The sequence below is a fragment of the Austrofundulus limnaeus genome, unplaced genomic scaffold (genome assembly GCF_001266775.1).
Source record: "Austrofundulus limnaeus strain Quisiro unplaced genomic scaffold, Austrofundulus_limnaeus-1.0 Scaffold27, whole genome shotgun sequence".
Lineage (NCBI taxonomy): Eukaryota > Metazoa > Chordata > Actinopteri > Cyprinodontiformes > Rivulidae > Austrofundulus > Austrofundulus limnaeus.
The window spans coordinates 2,402,999-2,407,747 of NW_013952429.1; the positions used below are offsets into that span (position 1 = coordinate 2,402,999).

Sequence of the window (4,749 nt, forward strand, 5' to 3'; positions counted from 1 at the left end):
ATAAATAGACTCAGCAGGTTTTGACTGTGTCCAGTGCTGTAAAAGTATTCAGTCTTGTCGAGCGTGGCAGGAACGGAGCCTCATCACATGAACTAACTTTACAGCCAGCCATGCAAAGCTCAGCTGAAATAAAAAGTTTTGATTGCACAGCTTTGCTTCTAAAAGGTGTGTCGGATATCACAAACTGCATTTCAGTTTGTCCAAATGTTACTTTTGATTGTCCTTCCATCATGGTCTGTTTATTTGTTCCTGTGGATCTGTGCCCCTGCTGTCTGTCAGGCCGTTAGCCCCGCCTACGCTCACCTGGTTCCTCCTGTGTCTCCTCCAGGTGTTTCTCATTAGTTTGCCTTTATAGTCTCCGTCCTGTCCTCAGTGTTTGTCTGATCATTGTGTTGTTTTCACCAGCCAGTGCGGTTGTCTATATGGTGCCTTTCATGTTTTTCTTTAGAAGTTCCACCAGTGAGTGTTTTTTTTTTTTTGCCTCATCAGCCTTCCTCTGTTGAATAAAACCTTTTTTTTTTTTACTCTGAATTATTGCCTGCGCCCTGGATCATCTGCTGCACAACCTTCTACTCTGTCAGAAACAACAATGTGATAATGTGGTTTATTTCTTTGTGCACTTCTTTTAGTTTAACGCATGAAGACTGAAACCCAGCATGAAATTCTGAATACCACAGATTCAAAACTCTTTTTTTCTGCATTGCTTTTTATGTAGCACTAGAGTGTTGGTTTTTATTCCCCACTTCATAAATCATAGCTAATCAAAAATATCTCACYATTCAACCTGTCATGTTGTGATTGAAGCTCCGAGGCCTGGGAGTTTGAGGGTTCTGCGCAGGACCTTAGCTGTTCTTAGGGGTCACAGGGTACCCTGGCACTGCTCAGACCTTGACTCCCCACAGTGTCTCTGTTTCCTCTTTCAGTCCTGGATATGCCTTTAGCTGTTTCCATGATTCAACACACCTGCTTCAAATAATCCAATTACCCACTCAGAATGTCATCAAGCTTAGCAGAAGCCTGTCAGTCACTCATCAATCAATCATTTCAGAAAAACATGCAGGAGAATGTSTCTCTCTCCAGTCCATCCCTTTGAGCCACTGACAGGATATCAGTTGTAAATGTTATTCTTAGTCAGGATTGACTAGCCAAACTAAGGAGATTAATGCAAACTGCTACCTAATGGAGATTACAGACATCAGACTTTCTCCTCACYTCAACCAGACAGGTCCAGTTCATGACGCTGCACCTCACCCTGTAACGTTTGGAAGGAGTTTAATAGTCTTTTTTTTTTCGAATGTGGTGGGTTTTCTAAAATAATGGACACAAAAATGAAACAGTCAGTTGTCTTTTGTGGTGATTTATTATAAAAAACATAAGCAATAGAAACTAAAGAAAGAAACAAGTGCTGCAGACTCCAGTGTGTCTGCAGGAGTTGTGGCAGTGATTAAAAAAAATACATGAAGTAGATTTGCTCAGGTTTGCTCGATTAGATAGACGCAAACAAGTACAGTTTTATCATTTTATAATATTAACTGTCAGCAAAGATTCTTTAATCACGTTTTCTTCTGATAACTTATTCCTGTGTTTGCATTCACTGTTCTGTCATGTCTCAAATAACCAAAGTTAAATATGACAAATAAAAGCCCAGAGGAAGAAAATGTTCAGTGATAAGTTAAAGCATTTCCGAGCTAAAACATGTGAGGACTTTGCTGCAGARCTGGTGCAGACGGGGTCAAGTTCTTCCTCATGTCTTCATAAACGCACTCTTTAGACACTTCTTGTCTGGCACTTCTTCTTCGACTGCACCGTCGTTTCACCTGTTGACAATGACGTATCGGTCATTTTTCTTTAAACGAGTAGTGTTAGAGTTGATTTCAGAAATCAATGAAGATACATTTAAATATGCAAAATGATTCACCCCTCTTAGTATAATTTCTATTTARTTGTTTGAAACTCATTTATCCCAGTTTCTGCCAGAGAAAACCCTCCTCGCAGCATGATGCTGCCACCGCCAAGTGTTGCTTTGTCCTAAATGACCAAGAACTTTGTGACAAATTCCAAATCGTCCACCTTGTTTTKTTTTTTTTTCCTTTACCGTCTTTTGTCTGGCCCAGTTTCTGCACAGCTTTTTGCAGGGACAACCACTGCCATTCAGTGCCATCTTCAGCCTCTTGGTGCTTTCTTTGATTTACAGTTAACCACAAACTCAAAAGAGACAACAGCCGGAAAAATACACGAGCGGCTGAACGTCTGCAGACGCCGCAGCACCATTTAAATAGGACACTGACTGGTTCAGATCTTATCAGTCAGGGGGTGTTTACAGATGTTACGTGGTTTAAGAGAAACGAGCTCACGGTGGTGTTATCTGCAAGTGATCGCTGCTACTGTCTGAGGCATGCAGAGACTACATAGACGTACTCACCCTCGGTATGACCAGTAAAAAGAAAATCCATATTATCAGCAAGCAGATGGTGCAGAGGAATATCATATATATCATCATGGATGGGATTGTTTCAGTGGGGGGAGCTGGGCTGGAACAGGGTGTCATTTCTGTGAGCGATAGAGACAAAAACATGTTAGAGATGGGCAGATTTCAATAAATTCTGGTGCATTTTTAATGTTAGAAACAAATATACAAACAAATATAAATACTTATTTTTACTTATTTTGTGTTTTTGTAATAATTATGGGGAAAATATTACATCAGCAATTATTTTATTACCCTTTAAATTGATTTCTGGAGATTATCCAAGGTGCTTCATGACCCATTATTGGGTCCCAAGCCCAACTTTGGGAACCAAAGTGCAGTGGTTCCCAAACTTTTCAGCTTTTGACCCACAAAATAACAGCAGCAGAGACCTGTGCCCCCATTTTTGGATGATAAACATTTGTATCAGGTCAACTAAACATGGGCATAGTAACAATATTTTATACTACATTTATCCATTTTAAATACACTAACCTCACTCCTTTGTAACAACTAAGGCAAAAATGTAATTAATTCAGAAAATCTTGTCAGGACCCCACCTTGATGTTTCAGGACCCCACTTTGGGTCCCGACCCCAACTTTKGGAAACACTGCTTTAGATGCTAGTTCATCCTTTGCTTCAACAAATGCAAATATTGTTCTCCATTTAATGTTTTGTTTGGTTTTAAGAAAGGTTCTGAATCCTTCTCTAAGTTCTGAGTAAAAAAAATTACTGTTTATTAAAATCTATGAAACAACACATAAAACCTGGAGAGTGATGTCATGAACATATATTTGATCCTGACTTCAAGGTTTGGGTTTTATTTTAGCCACTCTGACATGATTTAAAATTGGGCTTCATTTCCTGTGCCTGTAAATAATTACATTTACCTAATCCCATGTTTAAACGTGGGCTTYGTTCAGCAATCAAACTTTATATTTACTGACAGCAAAACAAAACCCGTCGCAATATTCTGACTGCAACACAAACAGAAACCTGGACGTGCATTAACTAACGGGACAAACATCAGATGTGTAGAGACTGATCAGTATCATCTCCAAAGGGAAAGCTGTCAGCCGTTTATTACCTGATGAGCCTCGAAATACTATGTTTTAATGAAGAAAACATACATGTTGGTTTAACAGGTTTGTTGGATTAAACATGTTCATTTCTTCAATGAAACTGCAGCTCGTCACACGTAACGCAGCTTCACATCACTGTGTGTTTATAATGAAGTTGAATCTTTCAAGACAAAAAAAAAACCACACACCTGTTATAAAAACTGCGTAGACATTGCAGTTGACAGCGCTGCCGTCTAATTTTTTGTAGACACATTTGTAGAGGCCGGAGTCGTTCTTGGTCAGGTTGCTGATGGTGAAGATGAAATTTGATTGGTGTTTCTGGATCCTGCCGATGTACCCCGATYGTGGTGCAATTTGCTGATTTGGGGCAGTGCTGATGAAGACCACCTCTTCCTCCTTATTCAGTTTATGGTACAAATACAGCCCCTCATACTTTTTGGTGCTCTGTGGACATCCATCATCAGAACAGTCCAAAGTGATACTCTTACCAGGCTCTTCAGAAATGATAGYACTCTCTGCTGGTAAATAAACACTTATAGATTAGAAGGTCTGTCCTTTAAACACACTTTAAAACCACACAAATATTCTAACTTTAATCTAATTCTAACAACAACGGATCAAATTATCAGAAAAACGTTGAATCACTGATTGACGTAAATGAAGCTAAAAGATAATTCGAGACAAAACAGTAGATATTAAAATGTAACTGTTCTTACCTGACCAGGTGAAAAGACAAAACAACAGTAAGGAAAAGGAGTGCAGCCTCATCGTGAAGCGGTGAGCTCACAAACTTCACTCACTTCTTACGAGTCGTGCTTAAAACCCATCAACTCTGGTGCAGAGCAGAGCAACAACAGCACTTCCTGTTCAGATTGGTGTGTGATAATTATCTGCATCCTCTGGAAAAAAAAAACCCCAACTGCATTCAGTCATTTGCACTAATTTTAAAAAGTCAATTTGAGTAGATATCCAAAGAAATTATAAATATTTTAAAAGATAAACAGTAAAACAGGACCAAAGAAAACACCTGTTTCATACATGAACACGTTCAGACACTAAAATTTATAGGAAAATAAAACCAAACAAATAAGATGTTGTTTTGCCCCCCCCAAAAAATCAGTTTTTTTTAAATATGTCATTCAGAAATATGAGGTTAAAAAACACTCATCGTTTGTTTTATTTTATTCACTCTTTACATG

General features: G+C 38.8%; 1 protein-coding gene across 1 annotated transcript in view; it reads right to left on the reverse strand.

Annotated features, from left to right (window-relative positions):
• septin9b (septin 9b) overlaps positions 1-889 on the reverse strand; it is a 74,437-nt gene extending 73,548 nt beyond the window's left edge. Inside the window, exon 1 of the mRNA XM_014004972.1 lies at positions 777-889. The gene's annotated coding sequence lies outside the window, so the exon portion shown is untranslated. The remainder of the gene's footprint in view (positions 1-776) is intronic.
• Between the last annotated feature and the right edge of the window lie 3,860 nt (positions 890-4,749).